Below are 27,595 nucleotides of genomic sequence, written 5' to 3' on the forward strand. Positions count from 1 at the left end.
TATTATCACTGTGTGTAAAGTGTTGTAGTTCTGTTTTACAGGCTTTGGCAGAGGCAATCTATTTCTGTTGAAAAGTTGTGCTCGACAGTTTTTGATAAGCAAGGTCTGAAATGGTTTAAAAAACAAACGGAAGTGAATGTCATCTTTTCATTATTTTATTTCTATCCTGAAAACAAATCTATCTCAGCGGCCAGAAGTATTTCCTCATTATTAAAAAACGTCTTCATCTTTAAACCCTGTGGCCAAATTGGCTGTCATCTGAAGTGGACTTCTAGGAATTTCATGACATGAGATGAATGGTGGAAGTTCCCAGGCTTTTCAGCCCTTTCTGCATCCACCGTCTGTGTACATTCCACCCAAAAGAGATTGTGTAATCACGAAGCATCTTTGTGTGTCTTAGTAGATGTACGTCTGTGCTTTTTCTCCCCAAGCTGACCCACCCACCCTCTGCATCTCTCCCAGCTCTCATCAGTGCTAATGGTGGAGCCAAGAGAACCATACAGAACACGCCATATGCTGCTCCCAGTAATCGGCTCATTAGGTGCCAGCCTACTTAGTCTCTGCCTGAATGGAAATGCAAAACATCATAGACAGCCAGATGCATCCTGTGTACCAGACACATACAAACAAACATACACACACATGCATACATAAACACAATCACAAACGTAGAAACAAAATCTGCTGGACACACACTGTATGCACTTGCACATACTTGCAGTACACTATTGCATGCATTAAGCATCATGGTCTCATGGTCCATAATTACCACATTACCTTGTCATTCTCTGATTCACACCACTTCATCCCCCCCAGAGTCATGTGCAACTTTATGTTAGACCCGAACCTCCTCTACATTGTTTTGTTCCATTGTTTCCATTATACATATGTCAGATTTCTCAAAGGACTCTGGAGTGATCTGTTGTGAGGGCTCTTTGGTTGTCTGCATATGTGAGAGAATGAGAGGATGGTAAATGCTCAAAGGACTTGTACTTGTACAACTTGTACTTGTTCTTGGAGAGAACATTAAAGGAATACTTCAACATCTTTGAAAATACCCTCATCACTATTGCTTGCTTTCTGCTCGTGAGATGTGAAGATCTAAATTAATCTCATCACCGTGTTAAACCTGTATTCATCAGGGTTTTTTTTTTTTGGCCACTTGGGGACAGCAGAAAAAAAGATGGTTCTACGAGCAGCGACAGCTTTCACTTTACATGTAGTCAGTAAATCTGATGTCATAATAAAAATAATGATTATCAGCTTCAAGGACCAAGCTGGAGTCGCTGGACGCGGCTAGCCTTTCTCAGAATGACTTAGGGAGACTGGAAGTATGGCGAAACAGCCAGTCTGGCCCTCTGCAAATTCTAAAGACCTACCAAACATTGTTGGGTCACGTTACATTTAAAAGTAACTTGTTACATTGCAGTTACTGACATTAAACGTTGTGGTAAAGCGTAATGAGTTACTGAGAGCAAAACTCATTGGACTCATGGATGTATAAGGAGAACTGGTTACAGCGTCAGTAACATTCACAATATGCTAAACTATCTCTTTAATGCAAACATCGGCATCCCTCAAAAGTTGAAAGTATGTAAAGCCCAGTTCTAATTGTAATACTTTGACCGCCTTGTATTACCCCTCGTACCCTGTGCTGAGTTAATAATGGCTCAGTACTTCCTTAGAGCTTCCTATCTTTGTGTTGCTCATAAGAAATATGAATGATGATAGATTTAAACATTTTCTCTCAGAGTAACTGTAACCACTGGCTGGGTCAATTCTATATCCCTCATTGAAATAGATTTCAATAACAAAACAGATTGCCCAAAATTGTTTTCTTTTTCCTTCTGGTTTCCTCCTGGTCTGATGAAAGGATCGGATCAGGGATAGACAATTTCCCAACAGACATCTCTGTCCATGCTGTCACGTGTACAGCAGGCCGTGACCACACCGTTTTACATGAGCTTGCACAAGTACAATTGATATAGATGAATGAAAATGTTGGAAGCTGAACTAAATCTCTGGCTTCCAGTCGAAGGTAGTGATTGCACTTTTAGCCGGGAGGCTACTAGCATTACAGCCGTCTCGCTTACCTCAATGACTCAATCACACACATACTGTAGACACAGTGCGCACTCAGTGAACACGCACACGGACACACCAAAATCTATTTGTGCAGCTCATTTACAATTGGCAGGACTAAACAAAGTTGAAAGCTTTGTAGACAGATATGTTGACGTCCTTTTCCATACATCTTTGCAAATCAACCCCATTATTAATTGGTCTTCTCTTTAGTGACCTGCTTGCATGAGGTCTGTGACATTGATGAAGATTGGCTGCATAAGAACAAAGTCAAAGTTGGGGCCTCATTCAAGGACATATATGATTTGATATTTCTGTGTGAAGTAGATGCCTAAGGGCAACATCTTGATTGTCTGTATTTACCTAATGAGGTGTTCATTATCAACATTAACTCCTCTTCATAAAACTGTAAAGTCTCTGGTGTATTTGAATTTAAGTGCTTGTATACGTCTGCTGTGTGCCTCTCAATCGGTGGGCATATGGCTGGCTTGACAGCAACAATGCATCATTTGAAAGAAGGAGGAAGTTCGGCAGAAGCATCTTGCATTGGGAAAACAGACAAGTGTTTAAAATGCCTGCACGGTAATGCAATAACTGAAAAGCAATTGATTGGGCCACCACTGCTGCCTGAATGGCAATTTCATTTATTTGCCTCGGCTTCAGGCCCGGGACACGATGATGAAGAAAGGGAACAGTTACAGAGTGGTGAGGTCTCAAACGCATTACCTGCCAAACCTCTCTTATTTTAAACTGCTCCATTTACATCCTTTACTAACTCACTTTACATTTATTCTCTTTCAAATTTGCTTTGTTAAAAATTCCCTAAAGAGTTTGTTATAAATTCATTCTGATTCATAACATATTGGTTCTTAGTTTTTTCTCAATATTCACATTGGTAGTAATAACTCTGGAAGCCGAACGAGGCAAATAAAAATCTGTTGATCCATTTTCCAAGTTTGATCTAGATTGCGTTTTCTCTTGTGTTAACGATTTAAGAAAATGGGGAAAAGGTTTTTTCCATGGTAATCCTTTAAGGTCCTTCAATGTTTTTTTCATTAGTGAAACAGGTGAAAAAAAAGGTTTTGGCAGGGGAAACGTTTGTTGTTGTCATTGTCAGGACTGGAAACTCTCCTGGAAGAAAACTAAACCGTCCTATTTAGAACATGAGCCAGTGGTGGACTTTAGCCTCCTGTGGCCAAAATGAGTATTGCAACAACAAACACTTTTCCCCAGAAATATTATCCTGGTAATTTTTCACCTGTTTGGAAGTCAAACACAACAACACAGAAGAGAAAAGTTATTTGGATTAGACTTAGAAAATGGATCACCATTTTTTTTTTCACACTTTCCTCTCAGGGCTTCACTATCAATGGTAGTCACAGAGATCTTTTTAGCAACATTGCTCTAGTTGTTTGGGTGCAGTTTTTTTTTGTGAAATAAGGGATTATTGATGATTGCTCCTAGATCACAACCTGTCTGATCTGAGCTGCAGTTCCTTCCAAAGAGAGGAAAAGTCAGCTTAACACCAGGCTGAAAAGCACCGTTTCACAGCCTGTATGAAATGTTCAAGTGTGTTGTAGCTCTGACCTTGTCTAAAATGGTGACTGGACCTCACTAAATGTTCTGAACCTGTAACCACACTCACAAAAGGTTGTCACAGTGTGCGCAAACACACTGGAGTACCCTTAACTGCAGCAAGGTATGAAGTTTAGCCACTAAAGGTTAGCTGTTGAGTCTCTGTTATCCATAAGTCCGTTGCCCCAGAGCATGCTGTGCGGCGTCACTACCCTGCCCACCCCAGGACTTCATCATTATTTTTCTACACTAGCTTTGAACAAGGGTGACCAATGCCTTCAATGTTGGGCCCGATTTCTTTTTCGGAGATCAAAGAACAGTACAGAAATGATTACGAATACAGAGGAAAAGAAGCACGAATTGTGGTGCCAGGTTATACAAAAGTTTTAACTGAAGTGGATACTCTAAATAATGTATATTTGTATATTTATGTCAGAGTTAAAACATGGACAACATTTTTTAACAGTACTGCAATGTCCTAAACAAATCTGTTTAGCCCAGCATTTGTAACATTTGGTCAACTAAGTTCAAAGCTACTAAAAGGAGTCACAATAAATAGGAGCCATGTGAAAAGAAAAGGTCATGTGTGGTGTCAGACGCAGCTTTTAACATCTTTCACAAACCCTGCAGATCCAGGATTATCTACTTTTGAAAATTATAGCAATGCTTGGTTTCTAAGACCAAAGAACTGGTATAGAAAGGGCCTTTACTGAAGGTAAGTGCCCCCCTCACACACACACACACACACACACACACACACACACACACACACACACTCCCTGACAAGCGCATATGCACTATACAGCATGTATAGACAGCCTTTAAGATCTGACTCATACTATTATCCCTGTGAAGCAACTGTCGTAGGTTCAGGTCGCTGTTCCACACCGCTCTTCTTACTTGTGCTGTCTCTTCACAGACATTCGAAAAATATTCCATTGAGATCTCTGTTTTCTGGAGTGAGGGCCCTTTGGTCTTGTCTGGTCCATTGTCTGAATCCTCCTTCGTGTGTGGAGTTGTTCATATGCTCTCCCACCTTGCTTTGCGAGTTTCCCCCTGTTGCTCCATTTTCCTCCAACCCAAAAAAGTCTTGTACTGTATGTAGTTCTCAAATCATTGGTGAATTAATCAAATAGTTGATCAGCAGAAAGTGAATCACTAACCTATATTTAGGTTTAACTTTAGCTAATGTAAGTAATTTCTGATGTAATTCCTATTTCATTAGAATGAGACATATGCTGCAGATTTCCGGGTTCATCCTTGTATTTGGGGTTTCTACTAGAACATGTTTACATGCTTTATTTTCCAAAAAACATTATTCTTGTTCTGTCTGCCTGCATACAACTATATTGGCCCTTTCTCTGAAACACTCTTTTTTAGAGCCTGTGCCTATAAGGGCCCCTCCCCTCACCTCCAGTCCGCTCCAATTGGTCTTCCGTAACTGCGCTTGGCGTCATTGCAACATCATTGCAGCTGGAAAACCATTGTAACAAAATATAGCTGCACTTTATCGTGTCAGAAATCCAAAAGTGGACTTTTACCAAAATAAACGCTAAACCAAACCAACAACACAGCACACATCCCAGTGGTATCTGATCCGAAATTCAGGAGAAATAAACAACATCGGCCACCAGGATTACAAGTTTCCTTCACATTTGACTGAGGGACACTGAACCAAACAGTGAGGTCGCAATATGCAAAACCCAAACAATGAGCTGAAAGAAACTAAAACGTTCTGTTGAACTGAGAGTTGGGTGATATTTTGTCACAACAAACGACCCCTTTAGCATGACACAATGATTTGATCCAAGTTTGAGATATTAATCAATAATGAAAAGATTTGGTGAAAACAGGTGTAATACTTCTATCACTGCCCTTGACCAAGGCACTGGCCTCAAACAGGAGTTGTGTCCTGAGTTCTTCTTTAGAGTGCCCGCTGGGTCAGTGAAGTTCCTCACTGGGATAGATAAACTAAAAGTGAACTTTTGGCTTTACTTTGCAGAGATAGCGGAGTAGTCTGGCTAAAAGCTGTAACTGAAAAGTGATGTTCATTAACTAGACGTTATGTCTGCTTTTTTTGTCCTCTCTGAGCTTGGTAACATAAAATGACTTCTATCATAAGAATAGTTATTCATCTAACAAAGCAAGTTTATCCCCATAATGTCATGTTTGAGGCCGCTGCAGATCGTAGCCCCTCTCCACTGTCATTTCACATACATAGCTTGATGTATCCAATGCAGCTTTGCTCATGGCTTTTGCTCGCCCTGTTGTCAGACTTGCTGCACATTGCATCAATGCCACCACAGCCACTTTTGCTGAAATCATTGTTCGGTTTGTCAGTTGTAATTTTGAGAACATTTTGGTGTTGTTATCTTCACTTTCTCCTCCTTATTTCCGTTTGGTGAGCTCGTACGAGTGAGCCACGTCACATTCAGCAAACTCTCTGGTCATTCAGCTATCTGAAGTTCAGAGTTAACATGGTGAGTGACACCTGTGTGTAAATGAGCGCGGCCATAAGGACAGTGAATTAGCATCGCTAACAGCCCAATAACACCATATAAGGCTACACGTCCTGCCCCTTGTGTCCTATGATGAAGTCCTGCTTTCAGAGATCCAGAGAGGAAAGTCTCTCTTTAACAGAATTAAGGGACCTGATGAAGACGAGGAATGAGGACAAATAATGATGTTATTGTTGAAGACGCGTCACCTGAGCGTCGTACTGTCACTGAAATAAAGAAGAAATGGTTCCATGTGGAAAACGTCTCTCCACAGCGAGGCCATCGATGACTGCAACGGGAGGTCAGACAACACAAGATGTTCATAACTATACTGTAGTGTTTACATTTACATCAATAGACAAGTTATAGAAATAACTTTAGAATTACATCAGTCTATAATTCAGATGTCAGAGTCAAACAGGATAATGTCAACATAATTATGAAGTCTATTTCATAGAAGATTCTAACTCAAAATTGCTTCAAAGTGAATGAAATATACCATCCATAAGTGAAAAACTTGTATAACAGCAGACTAACTGCACATGACTGCTACAGGTCTGGACCACTCGTACACTGAGTTATACCCGTGAGAGAAAATTCAAGATACGAGAAAATGTATAAATGCAGCAACTTCGCCTGAGTCACTCGAACGAGTCACATATACGAACAAACCTGTTTGTAGGAGTGGTTCTTGCATGAGGCCTAATAATCTCCATCGATTTTGTTCTGCAGAGTTGGGTGCACTTCCACACCTCCCCTACCTACAAGGAAGTTGAAATGAGAGCATGAGACCATATCTGATTTATTGATGGAATTTAATCATGTGAATGTTCAGTGCTGAGATTGGAAAACACGAGCAGCAACATCCCTGTCATAAATCCAGGTGAGATTAGGCCTTGATTAGATACCGCAGTACTTTAGACTACGTAGAGACAATTGCTGAGGCGACACAGTCTATAGGGATGGAAAACAAGAGCATTTGAGAAAGGCAAAGAGACTTAAGACAGACTGATAGTGTGTGTTTATGTGGGGGGGGGGGGGGGGGGGGGGGGGTAGTCCTGTATGAGATCTCTGTGGTTGCAACATGGACAGGTTGTTTTGTGCTGTAGAAAATGGGTTGTGGACTCTTATTATGACACCTCTTGGAAAAATAATGAAAAGGGAAAAGATAGCAGAACCAGAGCATGAAGCCGTATCATCCTCCTCTCCCGCCACATGTAAGCACACACACACACACACACCCTTCAGCATGTTTGCTGTTACTGAGACCGTACCACAGAAAGGATGCAACGGACACAATCTCAATTTCACTTGATCCTCTTTGTACAAAGTGGATTGTACTCTGGTTAGAATGAGTAGTATGGGATGGATACAATGCCCGTAGGAAGTAAGTGAACACGATAAACTGTAGTTTAGGTTATCTGACTGGTTCAGTCTTGCACTAGATTGCAGTTATGGGCCTGATTTTCAGTAGTCACTTATTTTCAGTCCAGCGGTCAGAGCTGCTGAGCTGACATCCATATTGCCACCACATCCTGTTAAGTGAAACAGCCTCAGCTATTGTTCACACTGTTCTAACGCAATACTGTGCACTGCTGTTGACTGCAGGTGGTACAAATGTAAATAAATCTTTGGATCTGCTTTGAACGGCCACATTTCAATCAATTTAAATCAAATCAGAATTCAATCCAATCCAACAACTAAAATCCTGTGAGATCATTTTGAAATACCAGCCCCGAGAAAGCAGGCAGTTAATAAGCAGGGCTGATGAGGAACAGGTGAAGGTCATGTGGGCGGGGCAGACAACAGACAATAGGCTCGTTTGAGATGAGCTGCTCCTCGGGGGGGGGAAGTGGACGAAATTAGGCGGCTTCAGCAGGGGGCGTGGAAAAAACATTGTGGTCCAGTCAGACAGTTTAAAGAATATACAGGAAGTCAAAGAGAGTTACATCCTGCTAGATCCGACCTGAAGTCTACTTGTAGTTTGCAGACCTCGTTCTGATTCATGTATATGTGTTTGTAAATATAAATTAAAGTGGAAATGTGCATGTATCTGCATTGTATTCTATCCTTTGTTCTTTTTATGTCTGCCTGTGAAACACTTTGCTTTCCGTTTTGATATGTGTTGTATGAATAAGCGTTATTATTATCAATCACACAAGATATGATTTAAGATTAAACCTTTAATTAATGCACAAGATGAGACTAAGAGCAACTGCTATTCAAACTTTGGCTGCCTCGCTTTCTTGAGGTTATCGTTGACCACGTGTTCATGACGTCAGAGCACGCCGGGATCAAGTCGGACACAAATCTAACCAGCATGCATTGTGAGGCGATCGTCATTCATTTCACCATACAGTCAGTTTTTATGTTTGTGTGTTTTTAGTGGCTCTTGGAAAAACAAATGCCAGAAGAGGGCTTAATGTACCTGATGTGCTTTGGAGCCACATTAAACTAAATATAATGGTATTATCTTAACATCTATGCATTTATTACCTGATGATTCCAACATCACAGAAAACAGTCTCTGTATTTCACATGAGAGAAATATAGAAAAACATTTTCATTTCCCATTCTGTATGAACTTTTACTCTCAAATGCAGGCCATTACACACACTTTGACTTCACAGGAGTGTTTTAGGCCTAAATGGTCCGTGTCCTCTTTTGATCACTTGTTGATGACTTGCATTTTGAGGCTTTGAGGTTCATCATTAATTCACTAGATGGAGAGTCAGTAGATCTACATGGTGAACATAAATCAGTGGATATTATCCCATCTTTCAGTGCCGTAGGAGGATGTGTGCTGCCTTGACAGTAACACCTCCTTTCACATCATCCTAGCACTCTTCAGTTTGGCTGTCGGGTAAAAGTTAAAGATTGAAAAGGAAAGCAATACAAATTGAGAATTCTCCGAATCCACAGGGTCAGCCTCTCACCTTAGTTTTATGTGCTTTCATGTGCTTTGCTTCTTAGTTTTTGTACAAATATAAATACTTAAGTGTAAGAGACTATAATTTCAGATTCAGTAATTACATCACAGGGACTAATCCCATGCCCCATTACTTTGACATCTGGGGGTGAGGACGTTTAATCGTCTCATTTAGACACTTTTTAAGACACGTAAAATATTTTAAACTCACCAGAGGGGTTTGTGTTAAACACAGACGTTATTTCAGACATCTAACCAATAACACATTCCTGTAGAACTCCATGAAGCTCAGCATAGGTTCGGTCGGGTAGACTCTCTTTACGCTCTCACTCATCCACAAATCTCTCTCTCACTCCCTTTTTAATCCATCAGCTGATCAACTGATCAACCAAGCCATAATATCGTTGCCTGTCAAACATCAAATAAAAACTGATCAAGTGTTATAGCTACTGGACTAATATGTCAGTGAACTGGATATGTACTGCGGTAATTTACCCACTTATGCTTTTGCAATAACAAAAAACAACTCAGTAAAGCAATGTTCTGCTGTGGACATGTCTTAGACACCTGAAATAAATCGGACCGAATGGAATGATTGGACGGGCTTGTTACAGTCCTGCAACAGCCTAAGATGTCCTTTTTCTTTGTCAGAGCATTTGATTCATTGATTGCTGTCAGGATGTAATGAGACTTCAACAAGAATATCAACAGTGGTTTTAAAGAACAATGCCTTTATTAAAGTGATATCGATATTTTAGGTGAGCCTTCCCTTTAGGTGACTCAAATATGTTTTGCTGCTGCCCAGCAGTAGGCCTACATTGCTCAGCTTCCATGCTGGTACTCCCGTCTGCTTCTTCAAACTGGGGGGGCGTGCTGACAGCCATCGCCTGTAGGTGATATACTGACTATGGATAAATACTTCACACACACACCCTGTCCTCGGTGTGAGCAGTCTGCAGCACCAGACATGCCTGAAACACGGACCCAGTCTCGTTTTCCTTTTTTTGTGGATGTGACTTTTCATATCCATACAACCAATGAAACATAAAAAAGTTTATCGAGCCTCTTTTTTTGCTCTCAAAGTTCACCAGATTGATGCAGATTGATGCATTTAACCTTAATATGTATAGCCTAACAAATTTAGGCTGACTATTTCTGTATAATAGTGCAATATATATTGCAGGAAAAAACAATATTGTGATGCCCTTTTAAAAAAAAACATATCGTGCAGCATTTAGTAGAACTCTGAAGAGGTACAGTGAGATAAGAATTGTTGTGAATATGGCTCCAGGTTTTGATTTGTTTTAGGCAAATCAACCAGTGAACCAGAGTCACTTGCTGACTGGTCTACAGGATCTGTTAGGCCTGCAAGTAATGTATCAAGGCCTGTGACGAATGTGAGAATAAAATCACTTTTTCTGTTTCTTTTTTCTCCTCATGACAACTGATCACATAGCGGCCCTCGAACATCTTACACGTGTCTGCTGGCTTTTAATCAGCAGTCCTAACAGCTCTTATATTTTGATTTAATAGAAGTAATGTTGAATAGAAATTATTTTCTTGAGAGTGTGCGCAGCCCTCTTGATTCCTTTTTGGCTTGGAAACAACTCCTGCTCTCATGTCCACTATAAGACATTAAATGTTATTTGTTGATTTTGTTACTATTGGGTTCGTGGTACAAAGAAGCATTCGTGCTTTGTATTACAAATTGTACTACTTTCGGTACACTGTATAATATCATTACCACAACTACTGCAGGATAGGACCGGATAATTACAAAGAGGATATTAGTCAGCTCATGGTCTTTCATTTAGAGTCAAATCTATAGTGTCTCTGATGGAAGCATGCAAATAATGTGCTCCTTTATCTGCTGTCCCTCCTATAATATTATTTCTAGCAGCCTTGCTCCTCTGCCCCTCTCCCACTCATGCTGATGCCTGGCCAGATCTGTGTTCTGGTGTTTTAGACTGGTTGTGTAGTTTATATTGCTAGCATGATAATGGCACTGTGGGAGGAAGTGCGAGTGACAGCTACTGTTACCAAGACACTCTGAGGCTGAATGCATGTTGTGGAACTGAGGTTATTTCAGTCCGCAGTAATGGTCTGCACTCTGTCCGCCAGTGATTCGACGTTTCACTCGCCGGCTCCTCCGGTCTCTGTCGTCTCTTACTCGATGTCGGGGCCGCTCATTAGCCCGCTATTAAAGAACAAAGGCGGACCGGGGCATCATGCATGATATGCAACTGTTGCCTGGGTTACTGGGAGCCCATCTTTGTTACTATCAATCAAATTGGCAACCTGTAGATGTCGCTAGCCCCTGCTGGGTGTGCAGAAGCATTCAGATGCATTATGCTGATTATAAATAGCCATAATTGTGATTGCTTCGGTTGGCCCTTTGGTCCCTCAGGGTCCCACGCTTTGTCCAAGGTATTTGCCTCTCTCATCTTGAGATTGCATTTGTTAGTGTCCCACAAATTTACAATGCAGCAATAAAAATGTTCTCCTTTTTTTCATTTGCTCTCTTGATTCTAACTGGCAGTCAATATCAGCGGTTTAATTTTCTCAGTTCCTCTTTTTTTCTTTCCTCTCTCTCTCTCTCTCTCTCTCTCTCTCTCTCTCTCTTGCAGCAGCAGCAGTACTGCAGTCAGTCAGATTTGAAATATATTAGTAAAAGCTGGCCTCCCTTTGACAGTACGACAGCTTCAATTTTTATGAGCCTCCAATAAAGAGCAAGTCATTGTGCCCGGAATAACTGCTCTGAGAATATTGTTCTTCCCAGGCAGATAACAATGCCCCTAATACTACTGACACTTGACTTGATAACATGCATATCGATCATAGTCACTGATGCAGCAATTGCCTCAGCACTCCCACACAGCCAATCACGCTGCATTGCTTTTCGGTCGTTATGGTCACATTAATGCTGTGTCACTTTCTGTGAGCAGTCCTTTAAAAACATATCAGAGGTATTTCAGGTGCCACGTCTTTGTCCATTTTTTGGATTTACACTCATGAAGCTATCTGCATTCATGTCCAGCGGGCATGTGAGCTGAGATAAATGACTGGATTTTGAAAACATTTTCTGGCAGTTGCTCTGGACGCAGCCGGGGAGTCAGGGTCATTTGTTTCGATGCACTATGTGGACTCTATCAAGAGGGGGAGCAGGAAGAAATAAGGAGAGCAGTCGGTCTCTGCTTTCTCTTTCTCTCTCTGTTCCCTCCTTCAGCAGGAAACATACATACGGAAAACTGACAGTAAATCTGCAAGGACCATATGTTCCTTTTCATGTGCTGACGATCCACAAAGTTCCTTTTGAAGTGGAAAATGCGACCGTTTTCATGTGTCCGGTAAAAGGCTGCTGCGGCACAAGGAATTTGATTGTTGTAATTGTTGCTCCCTGTGACAATTAACATCTGGACACAGCAGAGGAAAAACACAGTGGAGGCAGAGATTTATGCTTTCATGGCATATTCAAAGACTGCCTCAGTCCTCTTATCCTCAACAACGAGCTGCTATCTAACATGTTCCGGCCATGTTTTGCTTATTACTTTAAAAATACATTCCTCTTTATTTCCTATACTTCAAAATAAGTAGCTGAACAGTTTACAGACACAGTGTGTGTTCAGGATGTAAAGATGAGCTCAGCGTTATGCCAGCAGAGATACAGAAGTCGCAGCTTGTTTGGCCTGCTGACTGTGTTGGTGGAATTAAACTGAACATCATGAAACATCAACATTTTTGCAAGAAACGACCGGTTGCCAAAAAGTATACAGCAGTCAATATCAGACATTCAGCTATAGCAGAAGTAGACGGATGCCAGCAGAAGGTCAACTAAAGGCAGCAAACAATGGTGCATTTAGGTGCTCTTAGACTGGTCCCATTTCCAGAGTTGGGAAGTCTTCCAACTTTGGTGTGTTCATGAGCTTTACACCGTAATGTGGAAACAACAAGAAGATGTGTTGTATTTTAATGCTCTAACAACACGTTAGCTGTTTTGCAGTTGTTGTTTCGACTTGAGGGGGCGTTCAAGTGAATTTTCCCAGAGCTAATTTTTCCAATTATTATGAAACTACATGAATGCAGCACAAATGTCCATCTCACAAAGTTGATGACAGAGAAACGTACTGTAATGCGTGTACAAACAAACCAAGCTGAAAATGTAACCTACATGGCGCAGGTAATGAACTGCATGGGTAACGTACTGCATGTTGACCTAACGTCAGCAGGTGTGTTTTCTAGATGCCATTGTGACGGGTTGTTGTCTGTAGGTTTTGGCAGACAGCTGCTGTACTTAATATTTTTGTGGTACGGTACAGCAGACTATATCGGCCTACTTTCAATCCCAAAGAATCCGTTGTGATATCTGATGATATCACAAAGTTATCTTATTATTTTGATATTTTGATATTAACAGCATTGACTTGGAATGAAGTTGGTTCAATGTAATAAATCAAATAGTTTTGATGTAATAAACTTCTTTCGCTATGTTGCTGTATCTTAGCTCGCTGCATTTTTCTGGTGGGAAACTTCAGTGTAGTGAAGCTCTTTTAAGAACACACTCAGTGGCAAATTCACTCAGATAGTTTCAAGCATTGGATCGGTACTTACTTCACAGTTTTCCTGTTCGAAACTTCTTCAATATCTTAATGGACAAAGACTCTGCAAAGAAGACAATGAATTGCGGTTCTCCGCCCCTTAAAAGAGATCGAGGTAAGTGAGAAACCCAGGCAGAAATCTGCCTTCACTGGTGTTAATGATCCATAGGACTTATCAGGTGGAGAAGGCACTTATTTAGAGTTAGTACCTCGAGATAGACCTGATTTTTCTTACTGTGATCTGACTCTGAACTGAAGGCCACTCTTAAAAGGCAGACCCTCATCAACTTGGCAAGGCTTGTTAAAAGGGAAAACCAAACCACCTCTGAGGATGTCGTTGTGAGACAAATGAAGAGGAAAGTCAAAGAAGATGGAAAGGGACCACAGCAGGAGGAGAAAAGGAGCCGACTGGACCTCATCCAGGATGATGACAACTCCACCTCAGCAGACTCTGGTAAGCTGATCATGTGAAACTGCTGTTGGAAATGTATCCCATTATCAGTTTACTGAACACAGGGTTCAGACAGAGGTGGAAGATGAACTCAGATCTTCACCTTAAATGTACATCAGCTGGAGTGTTGGTATATTAATCTAAATAGACTTCAATCTATTTATGCAGATAGCTTGATTTTCCCTCAGGTTTTTTGTTTTGCAATCACCCCGTTGCAACGAACGAAAAGGAGCGTGTTTGAGTTATCAGCAAATGTGATAAAATAAGTTATTGACATCAATAGAATTATTAATGTAAGTAAGATTATTAACAATTATTAATAATAATGGGGCACCACCCTGAGAACAGGGACCAATAACCAAACTACAAACTAAGTCTCATAATTAGTATTCACTCACAATGTCAATAGTCAAAGTACTATTCCACATTCAGAGTGAACAGTGAAGGGTTGAGTTCGAGTGCAGACCACATATGGATGTAATCTAAAACGTGGCTACGTCACGTGGGACTACACGTGGAAGATAGATCGGATTATCAAAATGGAGGGGTAGTTCTGCACATGACCACGCCTCAAGAAACCACTAAATGGCGCGAGACTCCAAAATGGCGCGAGACAATAGAAATCGCGTTATCTACACGTGCCAGAGGTAGTTAGCTCAACCGGAATATGCATGTAACTATGAACGTGTGTGTGTGGGTTAGTAAAAGAAGAGGGAAAAAAGGAAAAAGGTAAAATCTTCAAGACACCGCACTCAGCGCCGTCGTAAAATATAGGAACTGTTTTTCTATCTCACAGAAACTCGGCTGGCGATCTCAGATGCGTCCAGCCACGGTTCTGGTTGCTTTTAAACTGATAGTTACTGTTCCCCACCTTACTCGCGGCGACTGATTTAAAGAAAAGGAAACTAAACCAAACAAAACAAAAGAATCCTCAAAACAAAAAGATACTTACCACTGCGGTAAAATACGGAGATTACTATTTTATCACACGGGATCTTTGAACCGATAAAATAACAATTACCGACCCCACTAGCGGTGACTGATCTATCTCAACACGGTTGTAGCAGTATGAAATACAAAGTATAACGGGACTCGGCCGTCCGCGAGCATACTGAACAACATGCTATAACAATACAGTAACTTAAGCAAAACACAAACAAGGTGTAACACACAATGACCTAACTATGCCCAGACACCGAGCTAAATGACTTGTGAGATGACTTCGTAATGGTCCTTCTTAGTGGTCCCTCCGAGTTTCTTGGTTAAACTTGGGATCCGAAACTTTCAGCTGCGGCGATAAAACCTCTGTGTTGGCAGAGCGTTTTCCTCAGAAATAAAGAGGATTCTGCTTCCTTATAACCAGCAAAAGGTTGAAGTTAACAGAGAGAGAACGCGGCATAAAAGTTATACGTTCTCTGCCTCAGGATCCAAAAACAAAACAATCCTGTGTCTGATTGGCCGTTCCTGCTCTGAGCATCCACGTGATTAATGATGTGATCACTTGAAAACTGCTCTTAAAGGTTCCGCTCTAAAGTCTCACTTAGATTTATTCTCTTGGATTCAGCAATGTGCTGCCGCTTTTAAATCTTTCACCTTTGATGCTGCAGCCTGTAAATAAGCATGTGCTTACAGTAGGTGTTCACATGCGCATATGTGACAACATGAAAAGAGGCCCCAATGAAAGGATTAAGCTTTGCTTACGACCAGCTTTTCAGCTTTTGGGATTTTTGTGCTGCAGTCTCCCTCTGTGAGCACCTCACCCCCTGTGAACCTTCTGGACTTGTGCTGATCTGAAGCTAGCATTCACCTCTGTGTTGTGAAGACACAAACACCCACACACAGCCAGAGACAGGCCATTTTCACTGCCGCTAGCATAGACATTTCTGTGAAAGCGCTGCATATGAATGGGCTCACCGCTGTTTGCCCCCTAGTCATGAGTATATGAGTTTTCACAAAGTGAAGATCCCTCACATCGCGGTCACCATCTATCCAGTGGTACCCTGTCTCCAATGCAGTCTACACTTACAGGAAATTCTCGAATCGTAACTGGAGTCCATTTACCTCAAATGCATAGAGAACCTGACCTTTAAATGAAGGTTTTACTGCTAGTTCGGACGTAATAGAAATACCGTTTTCATTCGTCTTTATTATCTCCGCCAGGTGTAAGCCATTTGGGAGATCATGCGTTTCATCAGGTGTCCGTCTGTCCACAGCTAATCTCTCATACTACTGGACCCATCAGCGTGATAATTAATTGTGCTCTTTATAACTGTATGCTCAAGGACCTCTTGTGGATTCTAGTGATTCACAATAAAAAAACAACAACATTTGATTGACTGTTTTCTACCATCATTGACTGCTGACTCCTCACTCCTCTAAACCTGGTAGGGGCTGAAGTGATCAACAGCTGCTTCAGTAGCAATCAGCCAGGCTAAAAATAAGCCTTTCTCGTCTGTTGCAGGACATAGATTGACCTTTTGTTGTCTCAAAAACTGACATCTCATTTTGAAGTGGAGCACTTGCAGATTAACTCCATACCCGATTGGATTTGATCCACTAAAGTTAGGTTCCATACGAGATGAATATAGCTCTGTTTTTGTTATCTTCACTGCCATCTTGAGGGGCAACTGACTTCTAATGCTTTGTTTGGGAGGTTAAAGGAAGACACACCTGGACGAGATTTGCACTCTGCTGAGTACTTTTTTCTAGTTTGCAGTTTGTCCTATTTTGCCATCTTTTGTCATTGGTATTAAGATAATGTCAATGAGACTCAACACTCCCTACGAGACGGTCCCCATTAAAAGCCTTCCAGCAGAGATAAAAAAAAAGAGAGATCAGAACAAAAGGCACCAACCAACAGTCAGAGTTGAATTTAACAGGAAGAGAATCAAACATGAGCTAAAATGCGGTCAACCCAAACAGTCCCAAGCAAAGACAATGGCTGGCGGCTTGGCGCTTTTTATTGGAGGTGGATGTTAACTATATATGCATTTGGCAAACTAACCTGTTAGTTCTCATCCTTGAAGTGTTTTTTTCTTAATAAGCAAAGCACACTGTTTGAAAAATACCACAGGTAAATCATGAATGTCACCTTTGTGTGTTTTGTACAAGTTTGGTTTCAAGTGCAGGATGGGCTCATTGCTGCCTCTTGTGGTTGATTGCAGCTCAGTAATTGGAACAGAGAAGAACCACGACGTCCTTGATTGGTGAGTAGGACATGACTCTAATAATGGAATAAGTGCTGTGTAAGTGTACATTATGTACACATTTTTAAAAGTAGCACCGTTTTCTCTCTTTCTCTGTCTCCTGCCTCCCACTCTCTGTCCAATCCACTGTACACATAATTGCTTTAAGTCATTAATAACCTATTAATATTGATGCATGTTATTTAAATGAGCGGGTTAATGGCTCGGCGGACCTCATTAAGACTTGATGGGGTCAAACTAGGCCTGCAGTCCCACCACAGTGTGCCTGATTACACTTTTAATAGATCGTTGCTGCGATTTGCTGGTCTGCCCTCTCAACGTTTGGTGTGCAAAGATATGCTAGCATGTGTTATATGTTAGTGATACTTTAAAGGAGGCTGTCTGCCTTACTAAGTGTGCAGGTGACACTGGTTAATTGACTGGTAAACCCCTTACCCAAACTGGGATTGTCCGGCCATTCAGTAGCTTCGCGACCCTGAAGGCACAGCAAGGCCTGTCAGGTTTTGTATTTCTCCACATACTGAACGGGTTCATGTGGCTCTAGTCTGACTCAAGCCTGCCATTGGCTGAGAATTTCAAGCGGCACTCTCCCCTTCAGGGGTGTTTCCGGTAAATGAGGACAGATGGGCTTCTTCCAGACCTCTGTAGGGGGGCGGAAAAAAGTTTTTTGATAAACAAGCTCTATGTTGATGCTTTACTATGCACTCTGGTGCTTTATTCACATTTACAGTACATGTCTTCATCCTTGATCAAATTGAAGAGTGTATCTCTAAAACTGTTGAATACTTTCTAGATGAATTATGAATTGTGGTTTTCATTGTGTGTTAAAAATATTGTAGTGCGTAAACAGAATACTTCACAGCTACTATCACATGTATTGATTAGAGTTGGAAGAACAGTTATTAAATGTATGTAATTGAACAGTAGTTGAATGTTACTAAGTACATTTTTTCAATTACTGCACTTAAGTACAAAGTTGAATTACTAACCCTTACTTCCATTTAATGTTACTTTATACTTCTACTCCACTACATCTCTACTACTATCTGACAGCTTAAAACAGATACTTGATGTTGTATTATTATAGATTAAACTACCCAGCAGTATTTGAAGTAGTTACAATGAGATCCACCTTTACCAGCTGCAACATTAAAATGATAAACACATTTATGCATCTTTAAGTATAATGCAATAACATACTATATATTATTCTGCATAATGAGCATTTTTACCTTTGGTTCTTTAAATAGATATTTAGATAAATATTATTTTGTACTTTAACCAGGGTGATACTTTGAATGGAGTATTTTACACTTGTAACAGAGTATTTTACACTATAGAATGAATACTTTTACAAAAGATCGAAGCACTTTTAACACCTCTGTATGCTAACATTAATTTATTGAAATATTAAACGGGTTTTCTTTCACTCACACATAATTTTCAGATACAGTTCAAATAGTGGAGAGCATCTGCTGCTGTCCCTCTCTTTCTTTTTCTTTCTCCATCATCTGCCTGTCTGTGTCTTTCTTTCTCCACTGTGACTTTGACAAGTTGAGTTTTTATCGATAGTAGAGTGCGTTGTTCGCCGTTTCATTTTGGAGCCGCACAGTAACGTAAAGTAACGTTATGCAACATGAGGTCATGATAAAGAGAAGAGATGTGTAGGTTACTCATAATAAATCATACTACATTGGCTCACTTCTATTGTTTAAACTTAAAATTGGTTTCGTTTTTTTCCCCACCTGGACCTGAACGCTCTGCCATTGCTCCTCTTCTCTTCCCACTGTGAGTCACTCAGCTGATGACCGTCAAACAAAATGACCCGATGGTGCCGCTGCTATAGAGGACTGTGGCTTCACACACACCTCCCTTGTAGCTAAAAGTTGCAGATTGATTGATTCATGATATTATTGGTTGAAATTGGTTGGTACTAGCCTTCGTCAACCTTAAATAGGTGCAAAACATGACGAGGGATATGATGTCAGGCTTTAAATGGCATTTTTCATTCCATCTGGACTTGATGTTTTTAACATAACATTTCCAACAATATCTTACAATAACTAGCAAGCTCCACCTGTTTAAATCTGCCAGGACAGTTGTCATCTCAGCAGTATTTATTTGATTGACTGTTTCCACATAAGACCTTTACTCAGATCTGCAGGGTAAATGCGTGAGCCTGTAGCTGATAATAAAGCAGCCAGCAGGATTTGTGACAACTTTTGAGAAGGTCCAGTACTGTCGGCTCACTCGCTCATTTTATCAATCTTTCTCTCTGCACTCTGCAATCCTCCCACTCCAAGCAGGAGAAAGCGTTCGTGGAGCTGGCGCACATTTTGGAGCTGCTGCGAGATTCCAGAGGCAGCCGAGCAGCTCCAGCTGTGCCAGAGTGCCATCAGGGGGAGGAACAAACAGCTCAAGGTCCTCACAGACTTTCATCTCTCCCTTTGTGCTCTCTTCTGTTTTATCATTCCCTCCTCCCTACTACTTTTTCTCCCATCAAACAATCTCTCTCACACTCTGTCACACAGACGTCCACTTTTCTTCTTGTTTTCTGACCTTTATCTTTATTTTTCTTGTAGGTCTGCATATTTTCAACTTCTGTCCATCTCTGTCTCCTTCTCTACTTCTTTTTGTCCCACCTCTGTCCACCCCTCGCCTGTGCATGTTTCTTGTCTTTCACTTTGTCTTTTTTGTTATTCCAGTATCTCTGATCGCTGGCACAGGAACGGTACTCAAGGCTCAGCAGGCTCAGGGTGGATATAGTCCTGCGGTGCATGTTAAGGCCGCAGTATTTCCCATCAAACCCAAAAGGCCAGATTTTTTTTACTTGCCCTGTCTGTGTCTATCCTAGCCTTCTGCTGACCTCACAGTCCCGCTGCCACCATGTCCAGCAGCCCTGCCTCTCCACTCGCCTCCCATCACCCGTCCCTCAGAGGGCTTTTTCAGGGCTCCCATAAATCATTTCTCCCTCACAAATTAGTTGTGAGTTCGGGCCAGTTCACTTAAATTAATAATTATCCCTCCTCTCCACCACCACCACCATTACCTAATTAAGAGCCCAACCAAGAAGAACTATGGTGGCTACATTTGCAACAAACAATTAGGTTTTTAAAAATATCCACAGTCTCCACCTCTTCTTGCCTTCCTTTTTATTTTTTAAAACATCAAATTCAGACATCATGAAAACATTTCGATGACTACATTCAAATAGTCAGTATCATTTTTCCTGTCTCTGTGATGCCGTAGGTGATCTCACAGTGGTCATTAGCAAGCTCAGTGTGAACAAAATCTGCCTTATTATGTTTAAAGAGATTTCTTCACCATAGTGCAGGTGTGCAGAACCGCTTGTGAAGTATCTGCAGATAACGTATAGGCATGGCTGAATACAAACCTCCCATGCCCAGAGGTGGACACATTCTGCGCATAATTCTTTGATAATTCATTACCAAGCTTAATTAAATGTGGACCCCTGGTGCTGTTGGCGACGGTTTAGCTAAACAAGCTTGCATCCAGGCAATCGCAATGCTAATATGGAGTAAGCATCGTTCAGGCCTCAAGTGCGCCAAAACTGAACAATGAAATAAGAAACAAACTGGCTTCCTCATTTGTAATTCTGCTAATTAATACCCTATTATTTGGTTTGTTGTGATTTGGTCATTTTAATAATACAATGTCAAATGGAAAACAGTGCTCTTCAAGTTTGCTTACACTGGGATTAGAGTGAATGACGCAGATTGAAGCCTTTATCTGCCAACTGAGAGAAACTGACTTTGGATTTTGACATTAAAATAAATATCTGTCATGTCCAAAGTAATAATTAGATGAAGTAGCACTTTAAGACTCACAAAGACATTTTCCTTTACTTTTCAGCTCCATTGTTCTGTTGTGAAGTAGGAGCTGCCAGCAACAGTCGTGACACTCATTTCTACAATCATTGAAAAACAAACAGGGAAAAACAAACAAAGTTTGTTATAAAGTGAAAGTAACAGGTTGTTACAACTTTGTATCGCAGAGACAGTTGTTTATTCCTAAAAGCGTAATCATTAAAGTCTCAAAATGTTTGACTTTTTTTTCTTGTTTTACTAACCATTCTTTACCATTCTTTTTGAATCTTAGCTTGCAGCATCATCTGTATACTAATATAGTGACTGTGGCACTTATCCAAAATTGTAGCTGCACAAATCGTTGCACATTTCCAGACCAGATAAGAAAATGAAAAGAGGTCAGAGGGAGAGCACCTTTACAGAGTAAATGCATATTACCTGTAACTAAATGTCAAAAAGTCCACATAGGAAGGAGGTCCAGGTGGATGGACAAGTATAACAAACAGGAGAACACTGTTTGTGTCCTGTGTGTAACGAAAAGTCAACGTTGATTTATTTTCAATTTACAATGTGTGGTGGAAAAAACTATTTAATAGAACAGAGTGAGTCCTATGTTACTGAAATTAAGAAACGTTGAGAAAAGAAGTTTGTCTTTAAAGTATTTATTCTCTGCGCAGAGAAGGTTCAATCGTCATACAGAATGCAATGCGGTCTTAAGGAGGAAGAACCCAGAGTGTTGGTTGTGTACGACTTATAAATGCCTTGAGCACATGGTGGGGTAGGAGGAGTCACCACTAGGACATCTGGATAACAGTGACCACTCATTGGTCAACCATTGAATGGTTAACCACTGAATGGTCCACTGATTGCATTCCCATTCAGCCCCTTATCTAAGCTGACAACATCATGCCCCTGATTAAGACACACACACACACACACACAGTATTACTCAGCCTGAGAGGACCCTCACTGACCATGGCTGACATTCATTAACCTTACTAAAACAAAAAGTGCCAAAACCAATGAGTGGTCAGACAATAAAAACAGATAGATAAGTCATAGTGGAAATTTTCTATCACAAATGTCAACCGCGTTTAAGACGTTGATTGTGATGTTACGTCACTGTGACAACACTATAGTTTTGAAGCCTTTTTTTTTGCAACCAGAAGTGATACCAGAGGGTGGAAAGCTAAGTTCAACTGAACGTTGATTAACACATTTTTAGGAGACCAAAACAACAGTGTGAAAGGTTAAGAGTTTTAACGCTGTGCTAGCGACCTGTCAATCACAGTAATTCCGCCCTAAAGCATCCCCTGCTTTATGGTCTATTTGACTCTAAATGGACCATCATTTACTAAATGAACATCATGCTGTATTGAAGAAGACTTGAAACTAGAGATTGAGACCATAAACTCATGTTTACAATGTTTACTGAGGTAATAAATCAAGAGAGAAGTAGAGTCATTTTCTCATAGACTTCTATACAAACCGGAGAAGTGTAAGAAAGTTCAGCATTGGCTTCACTTTTCATAACCAGCGTTCTAGCCTGGTTTTGAACTGCGACCATAATCTGAGAGAAAATATGTTTCCTTTAAAAAATAGTTTAGTTATATGGTAATGACAGGGTTGTTAATAAGAGCTCCATGGTGGAGTGGATCTCCACCATACATACAACAGCATAGAACAGCAGCGCCCACCTTTGGGATCAACACGAGCTGGGAGCTGAGAGGTAGAGCCAAATGGCAGCTCTTGTGCTCCTGCTGCCCGTCAGTGCCAACTGAAACCACGTCACTAAGCTGCAGCAAGTTTCACAGTGGTTCTGTGTTGTCAGATTCTGGTGCTGATGTGCCAGAGAATGTTTGATGAAACTTCTCAGGAATATTTAGACAAAAAAAAGGATGGTTACTCGTGTTAACTACTGAATATGGTTTGATTATCACAGGACCATGTGTGGAGCTGTCTTTACACCTGCCAGTTCACAAACAATCTGTTGCAAAAATATTGATAATGATAATCTCATCATCGAATGGTACAAATATTGAAAGGGTACAGTATATAGGGATGTAAAATATTTGTTTTAAAGTGAATCTAGGGTTGCTCTCTGGCTGAATGTTGTTTTAGATGTTAGTGCTTAAAAAAATAGTGCTATACCATCATCTCTCTGTAGGGAAAGCCTGGCAGCCCACTGTAGCCTGTCATCCCTCTGATCAAAACAGGGCAGGGCGGAGAGGTGCCACTGTTATCCCACATATAACTGTGCAGTTCATCAAGATGTTGATGTACTGTACATGCACATTTCAGAGCAGAGTGCAAGCGTGTATGAAATAGAGCAAACAGTGCAGATATGAGGAAGAGGGCTGTTGACTGGGCGTTTCTTTAATTTTTATATGGCTCGCAATGGACTGTAAATTGCTGCTGTCATGCTGTCAGAGCCTTTATGTGTTTCACCAGCTTGCAAAACATGGAAAGCCACATGTGTGTTCCTTTGCCAGACAAGCAGAACATTTTCTGTCTGCCGTACACAGCCAGCAGTCCTCACAGTGCATAAAGGAACGTGCAGGCTCAGTGGGACAGGCTCTGTTTGCAAGGCAGTGATTTCCCTGTCAATACTAATGGCACCAGCGGCGTTATTATTTCTATGGATTACAGAGACTGCCGGCACGTAGTGGACGGGCACATCGTTGGGGACGGGATGTCCCTTTAACATTGTTGTATATAACAAAATGGTTTTAGAACAGCAGGCAATCAACAGTGCTATAATTTAAAGGGGAGACAGCCACTGTGACCAGTTCAGCTGACAGAGATAACAAAATGTAAAGTTGTCTTGGTATTAACTCAAACTATTTCAGTCACCATGGAAACAAAAGCTGGATCCAGACTGGTGCAACACATTTAATAACTTTAAATATTCAGAAACACTGTTCATTAGGGGTGTAACGGTTCAAAATTCTCGGTTCGGTACGTTTTAAATACGGCAAAAAAGAAATGCCAGAGAAATTTCCTTGATTTTAAAATATTTGTATTTATTAAAACTAATGATAATAAGTATGTTATTTTTGACTTTGAACAATGATGGATTAATTTGTGTACAGGAAGCTGCAGAAACTCCTGTTTTGTCTTCAACACATGGGCTGCTGTTATGCTTCTGTGAAAGGTCACAATCTCTCTGATCTATGCTAGGAGGCCAGAGATCTGCTGCACTGCCGCTGCTTTCTGAGATGCTAGATTAATGGCATCCTTCTATTTGTGGCTCTTGTCCAGCAGCTCCAACAGCATATACAATAGTCCTGGCATTGTCAGTAGTCACAGGAATAGTCACATTAGCTCGCTCCAACTTCCACTGCTTTTGTCATCTCTTTGGCTAAATCCTCGCTGGTGAGACTCTCAAGGGGGCGTGTCTGCAGAACATGGCTCTTCATCTCTGTTGGGCCCAGGTGTTTCCTTGTTCTCACCATGTGCTTTGAAATAAAGAGATTTGGGCCTGCCGATTCTGCAGGCAAGGGTTCATCCCGATTTGGGTCTTGTGATAAGAGCAATGTAAATGCGAAAGCAATAAAACATGCAACACTGCGATCTAATTGGCCGAGGGCCACAGAAACCCAGGACCCCCGTGATTCAGCTCCTGTTTCTATAAAACAGCCTTGCCCCCCGCCCCCTTGTCTACGCTTTTTCCCTCGATTTTGGTCAACAAGGGAGCACATGCAACGTTGCAGTCCTTAAAAAGAAATCCTACGTTTAACAGTTGTAGATTCGCTGGACGTATCTACTGGACTGTTTGTTTGTTTTTGTTTGCATCCTGGACGAGGAAGCGAACCATTTTCCTGCAGAAGTGAAGAGACTGACTCTTCAGAGAGAGAAGCACATTTCTCCTCTCCGCCCAAGTTGACTTTGTGCTAGCCGTAAGGACGGGAAATTCCCTTACTGAGCCGAAGACATTCTCTGACGCACAGAGAGTTTTATCACAGCGCCGCACGGAGCCGCACTGCCTGAGTTCCACCGACAAACTCAGAAGAACCACAATCTTCAACCACGAACCCACATCATAGTAAGCTATTTACGGTGTCTGGGCTAGAGTTAGACTATTGTGTTTATTATCTTGTTTTCTGTCGCTTAAGTTACTGTCATTTTTATAACGTGGTGTATGCTCAACAATCGCTGAGATCGCTAATGCTGTGTATTTCAATACTGCCGCAATTCGTGTTGAGACGATTCACCGTTCGCGGAAGTGGTTTCTTATCAGTTCAGAGGTCAGAACCGCGGCTATACTAATCAAAGAGTCGTCAGCTGTATTTCTGTAGCTGAAAGAGAAATCTTCTGTACTCCACCGTGACGGGGAGGATCTTAATCTGTTTTTGGAGGACCCTTTTGTTTCGTTTGCTTTCTCTCTTCTTTTACTAACCCACACACACATATAGCTTTAAGCTAATGTAGCTACGGGGTTGCGCTAACGGCTTCAGACACGTGTACATAACGAGGTCTCTATTGTCCGCCATTGTAGAACCATGTTCGTAAAGTGTGCGCAATTTTGGGGTTAAGTGTCTTGCTCAAAGACACATCGACATGCGACTAGCAGAGCCGGAGCCGGGGATCGAACCGCCGACCCTCTGATTGAAGGACGGCCCTGCTATCCACTTAGCCACAGTCGCCCCCCCACTCCAGAGTAGAGTCTCATATCTGCGGCTTTAAATAATCGCAGTGACGATTGCTTTAGCCCTGTTTGAATCAGTAGGGAACAGCTACCTAAACGCTGCGGGGTGAGTTTGTAGCATGTGTGCTGCTGTTGGTTTTCCTGCATAGCCTCCCAGAACACACGTGCCTCACCAGAGTAGAATGTTGTTCTTCCGTGGTGGGCGTGTCAGACTGCATGTTGTCTGTTACGTTGGGTGGCTTGCCATGTTGAGCGCATTGGCTCCACCGAAAGAACATTATGTTTCCCACAATTTTCCAAATGCACTGGTAGTATTCTAACGAATTGTTTGGTTCATAATGGCTGCCGTACCGAACGCTTCAATACAAATACGTGTATTGTTACACCCTTACTGTTCATATCATCATTTAAAGTTGCAGTCTGCTCTTACTCTGCAATGTAATCGGGGCAATACAGGACACGTTCACATGCATACTCTACCTGTATAACAACATCAATAACATTTAACAATCATGTAATAAACTGTTAATATGATTTTTAGCTAACTTCACACAGGACCGGTCTAACTCTGGTAGCTAACTGCCTGTCTTTTAGCAATGCACTCAGTCTCAGAATTATCTTGCCAAAGATAATTCTGAGACTACAGCTACTGAGCTTCCATCATGCAAACTTCTTCAGCATAAATAATGGGCAATATTAGAATAAAATGTAGAGATTGCCAACAGATATGGCAAACGGTGCACTTATCCATGCCTTTCTTCCTCAGGCAGAGAATCGACTGAGACCTGAACATGGTGGAGTCCAAGATGAGGCAGTATGAAGACGGAGTGAAAGGTTGGCCCATGAGCAGAACTACAAGAAGTAATAGGAGTGAAACACGGCAGTAAAAAGGTGAGATCTGTCTACTAGTGTGCAGGAGACTGAGACGACTGAGTGGGAAGGACTGTGCCGAGTAGAGACCGACCATGCAGTGCTTTATATTACTTCGGTGGTACCATTACAGTGTGTTTTTGGAGCGTTCTGTCTCGATGTACACAAGTTTGTGGAGATGACCTTGGTGAGCAGCAGCTGTCAGGGCAGGCTCCTGACATGTGGCAAAACAATACTTACAGATCATAAAATCAGACGAGGGGACACAAAGGCAACTTAGGTTGAAAATCAGACAATAAATGAGCCAGAGAATCGGCTGACCTTTCCTTACCTACCATCATTTGTCTGGCTTCTAATAGAAAGCATGCCATGGAAGATTAAACAGTGATATGTGGCTGGCCCTTACAGAGGCAAACGGGCTGCTGAAGATGTCCAGTTGAGCTGTGCTTGTGTGTGGCTGCTTCCATGGGAATACCTCTCTAATCACTTTTTCAGTAATGAAACTGGCAGGAGGGAGTTTGCAGTTACCTGTTTACCCAAATATTGATTCATATCTCTGTGCCAGCAACGCCAGGATACCGACATTTTTGACATGTGGAAAGTAACTGCAAGATTTTTCTGTTATTTTTCTCCAATTTAATCACCACATTTGCACACACACACGCACGCACGCACGCACACACACACACACACACGCACACACACACACACACACCTACACAGACCCACTTGCACACACTAGCACACACATGGATACACTCATGATTTAATCATACTTTTGTTTCCTTTCAACATTTAAAATTCATCACCTCCCCCCCCCCCCCCCCCCAAACACAGATATGCAAATCTTTGGGAGGAATTAGCCCTTGTTGCTGGGCTCCCAAGTGCTCTCCATCATTTCAAGATTTACTTGC

The 27,595-nt window shown here is 41.5% G+C and overlaps 1 protein-coding gene across 1 annotated transcript in view; it reads right to left on the reverse strand.

Annotated features, from left to right (window-relative positions):
• Positions 1–27,391, reverse strand: part of LOC142949414 (STE20-like serine/threonine-protein kinase) — a 254,312-nt gene extending 226,921 nt beyond the window's left edge. The window contains exon 1 of the mRNA XM_076091042.1: positions 27,377–27,391. The gene's annotated coding sequence lies outside the window, so the exon portion shown is untranslated. The remainder of the gene's footprint in view (positions 1–27,376) is intronic.
• Between the last annotated feature and the right edge of the window lie 204 nt (positions 27,392–27,595).

Source organism: Anarhichas minor, unplaced genomic scaffold (genome assembly GCF_050575085.1).
Source record: "Anarhichas minor isolate MPS153535 unplaced genomic scaffold, ASM5057508v1 ptg000014l, whole genome shotgun sequence".
NCBI classification, from domain to species: domain Eukaryota; kingdom Metazoa; phylum Chordata; class Actinopteri; order Perciformes; family Anarhichadidae; genus Anarhichas; species Anarhichas minor.